Source organism: Chrysochloris asiatica, unplaced genomic scaffold (assembly GCF_000296735.1).
Source record: "Chrysochloris asiatica unplaced genomic scaffold, ChrAsi1.0 scaffold00009, whole genome shotgun sequence".
Lineage (NCBI taxonomy): Eukaryota > Metazoa > Chordata > Mammalia > Afrosoricida > Chrysochloridae > Chrysochloris > Chrysochloris asiatica.
Window position 1 is genome coordinate 18,145,929 of NW_006408527.1, and position 17,160 is coordinate 18,163,088.

Below are 17,160 nucleotides of genomic sequence, written 5' to 3' on the forward strand. Positions count from 1 at the left end.
TGTGGCAGTCTTGCTTCTGGGTAGATTGACAGCCTTGGAAACCCCATGGACACTTCTATTCTATATATAGGGTCACTATGAGGCACTGGATGGACACAATGACAATGGGGTTTTTTTGAGGAGGTGCATTTGAGTTGAACAGAGCTGGCCAACTGGTCTGCTGCTCTGGTGGGTTCCAGATGGTGGCAGAAGCCCTGTTGGTCCTGGGGCACCAAGTTCTCTCCCCCAAGCAACTCTATCCTACTGCAATCAGCTGCCTCTATCTACACTGGCACATGGTATAAATGGGAGGAGACTTCAAAGACTTCCTGGGAAAATTCCATTTTCACAAAATTTTTGAAGCCCCCTTTTATGCTTTTCCTAGTGTGCCAGGGCTTGAGATAGGCTGGGAAGCTGTGGACTGGAGGTCAGAGAGGTTTGATGAGAAAGGGAAGATGTTTCATCAATGGAGGGTAGAGAAAAGAGAACCTGGACCTGCTTATAAATTTTTTCCTTCAGATACAGTGGTTCTTAGCCTTGGCTTCACATTAAAACCACTGAGGGATTTCCTTTTCGCTAAAATAGTGAATGGTTAATGCTGGAAACTAGGTGATGAGTTTATGGTTGTTCCGTATAAAATGTTCTCAATTTACCTGTGTGTTGGAGATTTTCATAATTAAATATTGGCGGGTAGAGGGGATCCTCCAATGGTTTCAATGTGAAGCCAGAGCTAAGAGCTTTTCTTTAAGCCTGCTTTGGGCTCCTGGTGTGGATAAGCACTGGACTACTAACTGCAGGATTGACTCAAACTCACCAGCTGCCCCTTGGAAACCCTATACAGGTTCACTATGAGTCAGAACCTACTCAAAGGCACTTAACAACAACAAACTTGCTTTATCATATCTGCCCCCACCTTCAACTGTCCATTCCTCTATCCATATTTTCTATCCATCTTATTTTGGGTGAACTTCAAAGTAAACTGCACACAGCCATATGCTTCCTGCTCCATCTTTTCAGAATACATAGAAATAACTGTGGAGTTCAAATTTTGTTTACAGGTTTTTTTCTTTTTATGTAAAATTTACAACCCCCCCCCAAATATATATATATATATATCCTGGAACAGTTTTGTTGTTGTTCTAAATATCCTGCTTGAATCTCAATCCTCAGAAACTGATTTAATTGGTCTAGAATGAGACTGAGGTTTCAGTGTATTTCATTTGATTTTGTAGGTTTTATAGTTTTACAAGGAGGCTTCAAAACATTTGTGGGAAAATTAAAAGAAAATAGATTTTTTTCCCCCTAGAAACTTTCTGATGCTCCCTCGTATTTAGCACAAATAAAACTGTAAAGGGGCTGTCTATTCTGTTTCTTCACTGGGCAGCCTGGGACTGGGGTTGGTGACTCTGATGGGCAGCTTCTTCCACGATGGCTTTCCGGCTCATGGAGGAAATGTGACGAGCACAGTAAGATTTGTTGCACGTCAGCAGTTCTTTCGGCTCCATGACATTGTGGACCAGGAACTGGGCAGCATGGGCTTCGCTTTCTTGTTGCTCCCATAACCTCTATTGGGCATCAAGATCTGCCCTTTAAATATTCTCCAGACCCTGTTGCCAGTGCCACCTCTGGGCCAGGACCTGTACCGCTTAATTTTGACATTATACTCTGACTGATGCCAGATGAACTTCTTGGCCCTCTTTTTGACAAATTTGGGCTTCCCCAAGTGTCTGAGGTCAGCCGTGATACATACTGTAGGCAGCATCAACAGAGAAAACAGCATCAATATATCTAAAAAGATTCCCCCATTCAATTGAGAAAATCATAGGGTGAACAGGAGACAAATATTGCCCTGTGGTTTTTACCCAAGCCACACCTAGAATTGTCCTGGACTCCTGCTATGGCGCTGTAGGATAAGCACTGGACTGTGAACCACAAGGTCAGCAGTTCAAACCCACCAGCTGCTCAAGGTTGCTATGGGTTGGAACTGACTCCATGGCAGTTCACAACAACAACAGGATTGTCACTGAACCACAATACCAGAATTTCAAACCCATCAGCCGCTCCCTCAGAAACTCTACACAGGGTCGCTATGGGTCAGAACTGACTCGACAGCACTTAACAACAAGGATTGTCTTGCTTCATCCTCCCACCAACACCACTCACACTTTCTCCTCGGGAGCCTGTCATAGTTCTTCTTTCCAGTGTTCAGATCTTTATTTTTTCCTTTTATTTATATTATTGTTGTTGAGGATATACACAGTAACACGTACACTGATTCAACCGTTTCTGCTTTTACAATTCAGTGACTCTGATGACATTCTTTGAGTTCTGCAACCATTCTTGGCCTCCTTTTCTGAGTGGTTCCTCCCCCATTAGCATAAACTCACTGTCCCCTGAGCTTCCCGCCTAATCTTTAGAGTTACTTACTGCTGTCACTTCAGTCCCACATAGGTAGTTCTTGACCCGCTCATGGTTCTTTCCATGTGGTCCTCCATGTCACTGTGCGCCCACTTGTCGGGTTGGCATGATAGGGGTCTCATCTGCTCCTGTGTATCGCCCAATGACCAAATCCTTATCAGATGCAGATTCTCTGAATGTCCCAGCAACCAGGCTTTATACATTTTCTTATGAGTAGAGAGAGCTCTTAATGATGACAAGGATGGTGGTACTGACTGCCAAAGATGGCGATGCTGGCAGAAGAGTGTTCAGAGTAGTACGTGGAGATGGGTAGAGACCATGGGGAGGAGAGGGGTGGTTACTGGTGTTCACAGCTCAAGGCAATGAATGTGGTACCAACACAGCTGGTAACACTGGTAGAGACAAGTGCCATCAAGTCAGTTCCAACTCATGGTGATCCCATGTGTGTCAGAGGAGAACTGTGTGATTTTCCTGAGGTAGATTGCCAAGTCTTTTTACTTTTTTTTTTTTTTTTTTTTTTGAGGCATCTCTGGCTGGACTCTTATCTCCAACTTTTCTGTTAGCAGCTCAGTGCCTTAACCATTTTGTTGTTGTTATGTGCCATGGAGTCAGTTCCGACTCATAGTGACCCTGCACAGGATTTCTGAGGCTGTAAATCTTTACGTGAGCAGAAAGCCTCATCTTTCACCTGTGGAACAGCTGGTAGTTTTGAACTGCTAACTTTGTAGCTCGCAGCCCAATTTGTAACCACTATGCTGCTGGAGGTCCTTGCCTTAACCATTTAGACCACCCAATATTGATAGAGATAATAACTATCCAGAGCTTATTGTTGTTTGATGCCATCGAGTCAGTTCCGACCCTATGTACAACAGAACAAAACGCCAACCTCACAATTGCTTCTATGTTTGAACCCATTGTTGCAGCCACTGGGTCAGTCCATCTTGTTAAGGGTCTTCCTCTTTCTCACTGATGGCATGTGTGGAAATGAGATGGTGGTGGTGACCATGGTGATGTTGCCAAGGCCGCCCTACCCTGAGAGGGTTATGTGCAAACAGATATCCGTTGGCCACACGGATACCCTTCAGGAAGAATGTTGGTTGCCACAGGGCAGCAACGTTGGTCCCTGATTGGGATCCCTGTTGCAGCAGGGTGCAGCTCTTTTTGAATTCCTGAGAGGCCACGTGAGAACCTTCTCCCCATGGGGAGCCACTGAAGAGACTCTGACAGAGCGGCCAAGCTGATGCGCAACTGCCCTGTTCCACTGCAGTTTAACAAGACAGAGCTCTGGTATTAAGTATGAGAGGATCATTAGGAACATTTATTTTAGATGAACAGTTCGGGGAGCCAGCTGGACTTGGGATGCCAGCCATCTCATGATCGATGGAGATTTTGTTTGCTGCCTGCGTGATTTCCTGTTGCCTTCATGCTCGGTAAGCTCGAGGGAGGGCGGAGGAAAGCTGCTGTGCTCCTGGCTCCTGCAGCTAAAGGGAGTGGGGGCTCAGGGCGCAAAGCTGTGGAACACCCCTGATCTTACCACAAGTGCTTAGCTGGCATCCCTCCAAATTGCACTGGGCTGCAGAGAGAGGTTTAAGGATGAGAATGAGAGGAGGGCTGTTAAAACACAGTATGACCTGGGAGAATGGTGCTGAAAAACACTGTTAAAATATATCATTTTACAGATGAGGAAATTAGGGCAGCAAAGAAAATCCATCCTTCCTCCCCACCACTACACACACACACACACACACACACACAGAGAGACACCCTGTGATAACCATTTTTTTTTAAAAAAGCTTCATGCATATACTTCTAGTGGGACTCCTAGTGTGGCACTATAGGATCAGCACTAACTGTGAACCACAAGGATGTCAGTTCGAATCCACCAGCTGCTCCTTGGAAACCCTATACAGGTTCTCTATGACTCAGAACTGACTCGACAGCACTAAACAACAATAACATATTTCTGGTAAGACAAAGTTATCTCACACCTGTGGTCTGACTGGATCTTTAGAACAGCTCTGTGAACAGGTAGAGGGAGTCCTGGTGGTACCTTGGTTAAAGTGCTCAGTACTAACCAGAAACGTCAGTTCGAACCCACCAGCAACTTCACGGGCAGGAAGACATGGCAGTCTTGAAAACTCATTGGGGTGGTTCTATCTGTTCTGTAGGCTCGCTATGAGTCAGAATTGACTTGATAGCAGTGGGTTTGGTTTTGGTTGGTGGCCAGTAAGGAACTTCCCGCCCATCAAACAGATAGCTCTGGAGTCCTTGCCCAGACTCTCTCCATGAACAATGAGCCTTGCTGATATTTATGTAGCTCTTACATAGTGCAGATTTCACGTTCACCACAGTTCCCTAAAAAAACAGAAGATGCTAACCTTGGGCCTGTTTTTCAGAGAAGAAAACGAGGCTACTAGAGGTTAAGCATCTTGCCCAAGCTTGTATAGGTACTAATGTCAAAGTAGAGACTAGGCGGCACAAATGGTTAGTTGCTTAAGTACTAGCCATAAAGTTGGCTGTTCAATCCTACTCAGAGGTGATGTGCTTTCAAGAGGTCACAGCCTTGGTGATGTGCTTTCAAGAGGTCACAGCCTTGAAGCCCCTCTGGAACAGGTCTACTCTGCACACGTGGAGTCACTATGGGTCAGAATGGATTGGACAGCGACTGACAACAGCAAGGACTAGAATCCAGGGTCCCTGACTCCCAAGGCTGGGGTCTTCCACCACATCCATTGTCCCCTCCCAGTTTTCCACTCCCAAAGCCTCTCTCTCTTGCACTACAGAAAGTGGAACCCACTGGGAACACATTTCTGCAATACCCAAATTATTACAAGCTATTAGCTAAGCTCATGAAATACAGGTGGACTTTTTGTCTTTTTTATTCCCAACCAAACCAAACACACTGCCATCACGTTGATTCCAACTCATAAGGATGTTGTAAAATACAGTAGAACTGCTCCATAGGGCTTCCGAGGCTGTAAATCTTTACGGAAACAGACTACCTCGTCTTCCTCCCACAAAACCGCTGTGGGCTCAAACCACCGACCTTTCAGTGTAAAAATGAGCACTTAACCACTGCACCACCAGGGCTCCTTTTCTTTTAATTCCCAGACAGTAAAAATCATTACGGCTTGCTCTTAATTAGTTTAATTTTGAAGCATCTCAATATTGATTTAACCTATACTCCTTTGTACTTGCTGCAGACACTGAATTATGCCTCTTATTGATCACAGAAGGAAGCCATCCACTCAGATCTGGGGGCCTGGGAGTGCTAGTCCTCCAGTGGGGGCCCGGGACTCCCAGAGGCTGGATGGGCTCGGAGGAGGGGGAGCCTTTGCCAGGTGGGAAAGAACCTTCATTGGCTCAGCTTAGCCCAGGGGTCAGTTTCTTTCTATAGGGTTGGCCCAGACCCAAACGAGCTTGATGAAGTGATCTGCTGGCAGTGTCCCCCTTCCATCCTGGGGCTGAGGATGGGGAGAGCTGCAAAGTAGAGGCTAGAGGAGGCTGCCGTCAGGGCTAAAGCATAGGCTTTAGTGCTCGCCAGAACTAAGTCTGAGTCTGAATGTACTTGGGCAAGGTACTACATTCATCTCTCGCATCAGTGAAATGGGTTAAGAATTCCATTATCGTAGCACTGGTCTGCTCACTGGGAAGCCTATCAGGATCCCGATGAGTCAGAATGATTTAGCAGCACTTAACAACAATGGCATTATTGTGAGGGTTAAATGCCACCTCTCAAATCAGGCTTGTAGCCTGAGACCTCATGATCACAGCTCAATGCCAGCTAATGTGCTGGACTGCATTGTCGGCAGTTCAAACTCACCAGTCACTCCTCAGAAACCCTATACAGGGTCGTTATAAGTTGAAACTGACTCGACGGCACTTAACAACAACAACATGATGGCACTGTGGAATACAGCACTGGATCGCAAGGTCAATTTGAACCACAAGATCAGCCGTGCAAACTCACAAGCTGCTCTTAGAAATGCTATGCAGGGTTGTTATGAGTAAAAACCAACTTGATGGCACTTAACAACAGTGATTACCATTGGACTCCTGGTGTAGCACTGTAGGTAGGATAAAGCACTGGAGGACCGCAAGGTCAGTTTGAACCATAAGGTCCATAGCTGCTCCTTGGAAATCCTATCCAGGGTTGCTATGAGTTGGAATGGATTCAACTTCACTTAACAACATCAACAATAATTATCGTTGGAGTCCCTGGGTGGTGCAAATGATTGATGTGCTCAACTATTTACTAGAACGTTAGAGGTTCAAATCCATCTAGAGATACCTCGCAAGAAAGGCCTGGTGGTTTACTTTAAAAAAAAAAAAAAGCTATTGAAAGTCTATGGTGCACAGTTCTACGTGACATACCTGGGGTCACCATGAGTCAGAGTCTCACACAGCAGCGGGTGGTGGAGATGGATGAGCACTATTGTCCTCCCACTGAGGACATAAGGACTAACTAGACTTAGCGGCTAATTATACCTTCTAGATTTGTCTCCATTACTTGTTTGCTCTGTGATCTTGGACAAGTCACTTAATATCCCTGGCTGTTAGCTTCCTTTCCATTAAAATGGGGGTAACGGCACCTGTGAGAATCACACAGGATCACGGATAAGATGCCTCCAGTCCTAATAGATTATAATCATGGATCACTAGCCGCTGGGGCATTAAGCAGCTACTGCCTTATGTGCCCCTTTGGCCCTCGCTCTGCCTGCAGTATGCTGTCCAGACAATTCTGCCTTCCTCCTGCTGCTCCAGCCTTCTCTCCACATTCTCCAGAGCTCAGGCTAACCACCCCTTGAAATCCATTTCCTGCTTTCTCCTCCAAGGACCTTTGCTCCAGTGTCCTCGATAAATGGAGAATGCCTTCCACCATCTAAGCATCTACCAAACTACAGATTCAGAGGCTTCCTGGGGCGGGGGGGGGGGGGGGAGGAAACATTATTGAAGGATAATTTGGATGCCATAACATTCATCCATTTTTAAGCGTGCAGTCCAGTGATTGTTAGTAAATGCGCTGAGTTTTGCACCCATCGCCATTTCCTTTGTGGGGTTTTGCCCAGTGTCCCACATGAGGCAGAAGCATGTTCTCTGTTGTGTCCCCATTGCCTTTCTGCAAATCTCTCTGTAGCACCTTCTGTTTTACTCTTGTAGAGCTGTTACTTCCACCTGTGACTGCCCACTCACATACCCTCCCCATGACTTTGTACTCCTAGCCCCACCCAGTAGGGGCTCTATTGATGCTTAGTGTGTGAAGAGCTTCTTCCTGGGCAGGGCAGAGACAGTAAGGGAGTAGATAGGAGTCTCCAATTGTTGGTCCTGTTAAGGTAACCATAAGCCAGTTACCACCTAGTCGACTCCATAGCACCCCCATATGTGTCAGAGGAGAACTGTGCTCCACAGGGTTTTCATGACTGGTTTTTCAGAAATAGATCACCAAGTAGTTCTTCCATGGTACCTCTAGGTGGATTCGAGCTAGAAACCTTTCAGTTACTAGCTAAGAGCTTAACCATCACCCAGGGATGCCTAAGGTAAATATAAGAAGCTCTGTAATCCGCTTCCATCAAGTCAACGCTGACTCATAGCCACACTATAAGACAGAGTAGGACTGCGCCTTGGGAATTCCAAGACTATAAATTTTTACAGGAGCCGATGGCTTCACCTTTCTCCCTTGGATGGCTGGTGGGCTTGAACAACCGACCTTGTGTTTAGCAGCTCAATGCTTAATGCACTGTGGTGCCAGGGCTCCTTAACAAACTGTATATGTAGTTTTAATTGAGCTTTCTAGGGTAGTGTTCTTGGTTTATAGAATTCTAATCTCAGCCAGAGGGGACTTCAAATATTATCCACTCCAATGACTCAAACCTGACCATGAATTCTAGTTACATGCAGAGCTTGTTAAAACACAAATTACTGGTTCCCACTCCCAGAGCTTCTGATCCTGGAGTTCTGGGGTAGGTCCAGGAATCTGCATTGCCAACCTTTCCATATGATGCTAATACTGTTGGTCCAGGGACCCCACGGGGATCCCTCTAGCCCAGCCTCTTAATTTTACAGCCGAGGATACCAAGGCCTAGAGAAGCAAGATGGTATAATCCAAGGTCTGTCCCCAAGCCAGGGTGAGAACCCAGCCCTACCTGCTCTGTCTATGACCACCAGTTCCCATGCCTTCCCTTCTCTGCTTCCCCTGACACACTGGTTGAGTGGTGGAGAGGATAGGATAGAGATTCTGAGAGGTGTTCTCCACAGACCTGGTCTGGAGCTGGGGAAGGAAGAACCCAGGAGGGGGAGGGGAGGATCTGGGGCAGAGAGGGCTGAAGAAGGGGCAGGGGAGGGAATGACATGGGCCAGCCTGGAGGAGGTAGTGAAGACTGACAGACCATACTCGCTGCAGTTAGGGGGAAAACAAAACAAACAAAAAAAAAACCCCACCCCACCAGGGCCTCAGCTGCAGCCATTTATCTCACAGCCTGCCTGAGACAGCTGACAGAGGGAGAAGGCAGCCGCCCCGTGCGAGACCAAGGCTCCTTCCGCTGTGTGATTTATCTCTGAGCTTCATCTGGCAAACCTGCTGATGAAACGAGTCTCCTTTTCTCTCCGCCTCATCAATTTTCATTCTGATTTCATTTTCCTTTTCCGTTAGAAGAGGTTTGGCCTTTTTCCTTGTTTAACTGGGCTGCACCCCATTCCCACTGCTTCTCCCTCTCAGCCACCTGGTCCTCACCCCTCCTTTACACCCTCCACTCCCACATCCCCACATGACCCAAGGGTCCCTCCTTTGGCACCACAAGCCTCCCAGTACACCCCGCAAAACTCTTCCTAGGTTACCCTCCTTATGGATGCCTGCATCCTGCCTGCCTATTAGTTCTGCACCCACTAAGTCACCATCCCTCCCTGAGGTGGCTCACAGTCTGAGAAAAGAGCATTATATTCGAAGAGGAGCAAGGGAATGTTTAATTGGGGGAGAGGGGCTGGTTGGTCAGGGCAGACTTCATAGAGATGAACTGAGCCATCAGCGATGGGAAGTAGTTCCCCAGGTCCATAGGAAAGAGACTTGTGTGCAAAAGGGTGAGGACATGAAAGGGCATTGCTTGTAGCTCTTCTTTGCCCATAGTAAGCCCAGCCCCAAGGACTGGTGTCTTGGCCACTGGAGGCAGCCTTAAAAGGATGGGGTGGTGCTATGGGATCAGCACTGGACTACTAGCCACAAGGTCGGCAGTTCAGACTCACCAGCTACTCCCTGGAAACCCTATAAAGGGTCGATGAGTCAAAGCCAACTCAAAAACACCTCACAACGACAACCAGGTCTGCCCAGTTCCCTAGGAAGGGCAGGAGGAATCGTAGTGAGGGAGGCTGGAGAAGCCCCTGGGTCATCAGCTGACCATTGTGGCCATTGTAGAGTGTAAGTGATGTACATCATGCTGGGGCATTTGGAGCCCCGGAACAGAAAGGAGCTACCCCATAAGGCTAGAGGAACTGAGCTGTTGATTGAGTGAGTGTGCAGCCAACATTGGGGATCTACAAGTGAGCAGGGCCTGAGAGCTGTTCTGTAGACTAGAAAATGAACCCCAGTTGAAGGCCCTCAGGAGTATTTGTAAATCTTTACAGGAGCAGAAAGCCTCATCTTTCTCCCATGGAACAACAGGTAGTTTTTTTAAGATTAGCAACCCAACTTGTAACCGCTACACTACCAGAGCTACTGTCTAGCCAGTGAATAATTTTCCTTTCTCTCTCACCTGGTAACCATCATGGTGGTGGTAGTTATGTGCTGTGGAGTTGTCTCTCTTTTTACTATTATGAAAAATGCTGACATGAACACGGGTGTGTGTATATATCTATTTGTGTCTAGGCTCATATTTCTTGACTTGGCACTGTGGAATAAAGTGTTGGCCTGCAAGTTAACCATGAGGTTGCCGGCTCAAATGCACCAGCCACTTGGAAACAGGATTATTATGAGTCAGAACCAACTCAATGGTACTTAACAGCAACATAACCAAGTAGAGGGATTTCTGGGTCATATGGTATTTTTGTTGCCAAATTTTTTTAAAGCACCATACCATTTTCCACAGTGATTTCACCATTTTATAGTCCCACCAGCAGTGCAGGAGGGTCCCAGCCTCTCCACACCCTCGCCAGCATTTACTGTTTTCTGTTTTGTTGTTTGTTACTGTTGTTAGTCATTATTGTTATTTTGTTTCTATTGTTGAAAAGGGATGGAAACTCCACCAAGCATCAGGCTGTGAACAGACTCCACTTTTTTCAGATTCTGCCCTGTGAGGTGCATTTCCTCCCAGCTTAGAGATGAAGAATCTGAAGGAGGATACTTAAGGCCACACAGCCAGCAACAGGACTTGAGGACAGAGTTGACTCCACAGGCCCTTGTAACGACCAGCCACAGCTCTCAGGGAAGGTTTCTAGGGGGGTGCCTGAGGAGCTCCAGAAGGGTGAACATTATCATCGGGCATTAAATCCAGAACCAGAGAAAAGAGCCTTCTCACACAGGGCCAGTGACTGGACGTGGCTATGGAGCTATGGAGTGGCTAGAGCCAGGGTATATGCCTGTGGAAGTCAGGCGCTGAAGGTGTGGTCTTTCTCCTTCCAGTTGAGAAGGAAGGGGACAGAGGGGCCTGAGCCCAGACCCTCGATGGTGGTCCACTTGGTCTGGTGCTATAGGACCACCAGTTCCTTGTCTCTCTCCCTCTTGCTTTGCCTTTCTTTTTCTCCCTCCCCTCCCTGTATTCTTTCTTTCCTTGCATAGATATTTTTGGAACTCCAACTGTGTGTCAGACGTGTGTAATATGTACAGTTTTTGCCCCAAGGAGCTCATGGTCTGGTGGGAGAAACAGACAAGTAAACAGCCCATTTATGATCCAGGGAGCTGGGGCACCCTGGGAGCCCAAGAGTGGGTCATGTGGCCCAGTCTGGGGGCCAGTCGAGAGGGGTGGATCAGAGGAGGCTACCCTGAGGGTGGGCAGGTGATTGGCAGGAGGCTTGACAGCAAATGATGGAGGGACTCAGCCTGGCACTGCTCTTGTGCCCCTGGCAGGCTGCCTGCACTCCCCTGCAGCCTTTTTTGGTGCAATGCAAGCAGACAGAAATGACTGTGTGTTACCAATGGCACCCTCCACTTCATTAAGAAATAACAAGGCAGTCTCCATTCCAAGCATCAGGACTCTAACACCTTCTCCTGGGCCAATGAGTGGAGAGTCTACCTTGGGACTAGTCCCCGCTTTTCCCAGCTCAGGGAAGGGGTGTTCTTTGGAGACACTGAACTTTCATTTCAGAAAGAAGAGATGGGAAAGAGACATGCCCTCCTGTGTTCCTGGCGTGTCCTCCTATTTTTCCCTATCGTCCCACTCTTAGGAGTCAGGCAAACATTTGACAACAACATCATGGAAATAGCATGAACGACACATAGGAGATCCAATCCTGGTTCTTCCACATACTGGCAGTGTGACCCCAGCCTAGGTCACACCCTTCACGTTTCTCATTTAAAACTTGTGGGAAGTACCTACCTCCCAGTGTTGTTGGGAGGAGTGAAGGAGGTGCTTAAAGTGAGAAGCAAATAGAAATCCTGACATAGAGAACCTCGAGAGTGTCACCTCTCTTCTCTGAAATTTTCCTGGATGTCATCATCCAAATGTCCTTAGCTGGAGTCCAAGGGACTCACCTTGCCAGCAGAGAGATGCTCAGTAGTATAATGGTTTTCAGGTCTTTATGGCTACAACCCCAAAACAAAAAGAAAGTATGTGGATATATGGGTGTGTGAATATAAAATGGGAAAAATACTTCTCAAAAGAACACTTAGTCTAACTACATACAATGTACTCTGATATTTTCTCTTCTGTTAATTTTTTTAAATGCTGATGGTGACCCCCTTTTGATTGTTTTAATTAAAAGGACCCACTAATGGATTGCAATTCACAGTTTTAAAACAACATCCACCCTGATGACTCAGCCACTCTATACCCTAACATAAAACTTTTATACCGTGCTAGGATCTAGAGAATCACCACCTGTCTGTCAATCTGTCCTACAGTGGTGGCTTACTGTGATGCTGTAAGCTATGTCACCAATAGTCCAAATACCAAGAGGATCATCCATGGTGGATGGGTTTCAGTACAGTTTACAGATAAGACAGACTAGAGAGAAAAACCTGGTCATCTACTTCCAAAAAGTAGCCAGTGCCATGCTGTGGATCCACCTCACCATGTTGGTCAAGACAGTGCCAGAAGATAAGCTCCTGGGGTCTCAAGGCACTCAGAATACACAGGGCCACGACAGTGAACACAGTCATTCCCACAATCATGAAGATGATGAGGGTAGACAGGACAACCTTTTACTTTGTTATACAGAAGATGAGCTGGAGCTGACTCATTGACACTGCACAAAAGACTCTGGGGATATAAAACTCAACAGTACACTACCCCTTCCTCAAGGGCTGAATCTAGTTGGGAAGACAGTCTCAGAGCATTCTGTTATTGTTGTTGTTCAGTGCCATCCAGTCAGTTCCAACCCATAACAACCCTGTATAGGGTTTCCGAGGAGCAGCTGGTACACTGGAACCGCCAACCTTGCAGTTCAACTGACTTTGCAGGCCAGGCATTAACCCACAGCCTTACAAAACAATGAGAAGTGTGCTACAGTTGAGATCTCGCCAAAGACTATTAGGTGGAAGACTGTGGTGGGAGTAACTGCCCTTCTCAGAGGGAATTAGGGAAAATGTTGCAGAGAAGGTAGCCTCTGGGATGGGTTTCATGGCTGAAGGGGAGTTAGATAGTTGGAGGCGCTGGGAAAGGACATCACAGGCAGAGTGAGGGCCTTTTTTTGTGTACTACCTTCAGACAGAAATGCCAGGATGCTACCTATGGGCATGGTGTGGAAGGGTATATGATATATTGGGGACAAGCAGGTCTTCTTTAGTGGGAACTCAGAGTAGCTGGGAATGAGAGGACCACACTGGGGTGGAGGAGGAGAGACAAAACGAAGTAAGAGCACTGATGCCTGTGATGTGGGCGAGGGACAGGTCAAGATGGCAGAGATGACCCAGCTTGGAGACTGGTTATACAGCAGTACCAGTCTACAGAGATGGGGAATACAGAAGAACGAGCAGATTTGCTGGGAGAAGATGTTGCATTTGGGACTGTTGAGTCTGAGGGGTCTCTGAGATGACCAGGTGTAGGTCCAGGCCCCTCCTTGCCTACCACCCTCCTGACAAGCTCTCTTGTCTGGTGGCCTGGAGCTCTGTGATGAGAAGCTCTAAGGTTCTAGCAGTGGAGACGGAGGGAGCAGGGCTCTTCCGGATGCTGTCCAAGACCAGGGGGCTTTAGAGAAGAGGGCTGTTTGAGAGTGCCTGGGGCCAAGAGGTCTCCTTAGCCCTGGTTCTATCTCAAAGAATCACATAGCTTCCAGCATCACAGCAAACCATCACTCGGTGACAAACTGCCTATGGGTGGTGGATCCTTGGAGCCTAGCCCGGGATACAAGCTTTCTGTTGGGGTGCAGCTTGGCTCAGTGATGGGATGGGAAGTAGGTGTTCCACTGTTAAGTTTTTTAAAAACTGTGAATCACAACCTATTAGTGGGTCATGAAAACAATTTAAAGTGGGTCACAATCAGCATTCCTTTCTTCCTGGAATAACGATTCCAGCCAGGGGGCCCTAAAGTGTGACCTGAGAGCAATTTCTAAATTTGGGGATTCTAGAACAAGAAAGAGGAATCAGCACCTTAGGAGACTACAAGTTCAAATTCAGAGTGCCAGCTCTGGGGAAGGCTTTCTTTCCATATCAGCTCTAGGGAAAGGTCCTCGTCTCCTCTCAGCATCTGTAGCCCCAGCATTCCTTAGAGATCTCCACTCATCCTGGCCTCAATCTTCCCCTGGATCTAGGAGCTTCACTGTACAGGGAGCCCAGATCCAAAGAAAGCGCTCCATTTCTGGCTCTTCTATCTCGTTGGTAGTAGGTCCCTCTGAGATCTGCTTTTATATCTCAAAAGAGATTGATTCAAGATACAACCTAATCCTGTGGATGGCATCTGCCTTTGCTAACATCATGGTGGTGGTGGTTATATGCCTGGGAGTCGGTTCCGACTCATAGTGACCCTGTACAAGATTTCCGAGGCTGTAAATCTTTACGGAGCTGAAAGTCTCATCTTTCTCCCATGGAACAGCTGGTAGTTTCCAACTGCTGACCTTGTGGTTCACAGTCCGATTCATAACCACTAACATCATACAAGTGAGGATTTCCAGTACATTGGATAATTAGATCAGAGCTGGTCACATCAGATCACAACATGTGGGTGCTTGCATTATAAAAGGTCTCATCATGGAGGTGATAACTACATCTTAATTGCTGAACCACTGATACTCCAGACCTGGCCAAGTTGACACAAAACGTTAACTGTCACAGAGGAAGGGAAAAAAGACTGGGATTCTGGGTTTAAATAATAAGAGAAACTGATTGATGAAGCTAGAAGTCAGGATAATGCTAGCTCATTAGGAAGGAGGGTTTAGATAGTGACTGGAAAGGGGCACATAGAATCTTCTGGGGTGCTGGAGATATTTCTATCCTGACCTGGTTGGTAGTTTCCCTGTTTTGTACATATGTAGAAATTCACTGAGCTGTCCACTTGGGGTTAGTGCCATTTATAGGTTATGTGATGAAGTTTACCACCAGAGGTGAGAGATAAGAGACAGCTGATGAATGGACTGGAAGGCAACAAGAGTGGGAGGGGAATGAAGGCAAACAACAGGGAATTGTTGTTGTTGTTAAATGTTGTCAAGTCGACTCCAACTTATAGCAACCCTGTAATAGGGGTTTCCAAGTAGCAGCTGGTTAAGTTTGAACTGACGACCTTATGGTTCAAACCAACCTTGCGGTCTAGTGCTTATCCTACAGTGTCACAGGAATTTGTTATCCTAATGTCCAGAGAAGTGCAAACAGTTAACACACTCTTGTTGTTGTTAAGTGCTGTCTGGTCTGTTCTGACTCATAAAGACCCTGTATAGAGTTTCTGAGGTTGTAAATCTTTTCTCCTGTGGAGTGGCTGGTAGACATGAACTGCCAACTTTATGGTTCGCAGTCTGGTGCTTATTGTACAAAGCCTACTGTTATCCAAGAGGTTGGAGGGTTAAGTCTGCTCAGAGGCAACTCAGAAGAAAGGTCTGGTGATGTACGTCTGTAAAAAATCAGTCACTGAAATTCTGATGGAGCGCAAGTTCCATCAACTCCACAGCAACTGTTGTTGTTTTTTGGTTCCAGTATTTGAGGTTCAGAAGGTTAAGTATGATCCCCGAAGGTCACGCAGCTAGTGGCAGAGCCAGGCTCCAATTGGATTGCAAAGCCTGGGCTCCTTGTACTTCACTATTCCTCCTTTACATAAGTTATTTATGGAATTCAGACTCTGGAAGACTAGATAAACTCCAAGCTGTCCTCCAGCTCTGTGACTCTGGTTGTCTGTGATTAAATGAGAGGTGGGAGTGAGGGACATGCTCACCTCCAGGAGGAGGTGGGAGCCAGGTGGCAGGGTGGGCTAGCACTGTGCACAGGAAGGGCTGGGATGCCCTCTCCCCCATCCTGCCGCCTCCCTCCTACCTCGAGCTTATCTGCTGCTAAGGAGGCCAGAGTTTATCAACGCTACAGGAATCGACTCCACAGCACACTACCACCAACACCAACACCAACACCACTATCACCGCCACCGCCACACTCAATTATGCCGCCCATCTGTCTCCGCAGCTCAGGGGGACCTGGCACTGAAGCAAGGAAGGCCAGGCAATTGATCACCACCTGCTGCTCCTCCCTCCAGACCCTTGGTTCCTGAGGGCTGGGCGGAGGCCGCTGCCACCAGGGAGGGAAGGAAAGTGAAGCCAAGGGGAGAATCTGGATTGGAGGAACCATGATAGAGACTACTGGGCAGCAGGACTAGGAAGAAGGGTGGAAAGAAAACAGCTCCCACTCCTGATAAGAGCTTCTCCAAATCTCTTCATTTAGAGCATTCTAGGGGTTTTAGTTTAATAAGGGGTACAGGGAATTGCTGCCACACTTTCCACTAAATCCAGAGATGCTGCCTGGAGGAGGGAGGTTAGACTAGAATTGCAGAGCCATCACTTCTAAGAGGTGGAATGGGCACATCTAATACCCTGGCTGTGGTCCCAAGGCTGGCCAACATTCTGCACCAACAGCAGCCTCTACCATCAGAAGGCAGGGTGTTGCCTACTGGCTCTGTTTGCATCTGGGGTTCCAGGCTTAGCCACACTCATGCGGGGATAGGAGTTGAGGACCTAAGTGGAACTCTGGAGGGATTTGGACTAAGACAGGTCAGCCCTGTGCTGTGCCGGCAGTGATGCACCAGGAAGCAAGTGTTGGCTGAGCTGGTGGGGCAGGTTATAGAGTCAAAAAACTGACCCTGTCACTTAGAAGCTGTACAGTCTCTGACAAGTCAGTCAACATCTCTGAACCTCAATTGCTTCCCCTGAAAAAGAAGAATAAATAATTCCTTCTCTGTCTACATAAAATGTGCATGTACTCAACACATTTTACCATTGTTATGCCCTCACAAAAATCAGTTGCTGTCTAGACGACTCAGGGTGACTCTACGTGTGTTAGAGTAAAACTGTGCTCCCTTGGGGTTTGAATGGCTGAGTTTTCAGTAACAGATAGCCAGATCTTTCTGTCAAGGCATCTCTGTGTGGATGCAAACCTCAAATCTTTCAGCTAACTCAGTACTGTACTTGGTGCTGTGAGGGCTGCAGAAAAAA

The 17,160-nt window shown here is 47.2% G+C and overlaps 1 pseudogene; it reads right to left on the minus strand.

Annotated features, from left to right (window-relative positions):
- Nucleotides 1–1,339: 1,339 nt before the first annotated feature.
- Nucleotides 1,340–15,975, minus strand: LOC102842412 (annotated as a pseudogene).
- Between the last annotated feature and the right edge of the window lie 1,185 nt (nucleotides 15,976–17,160).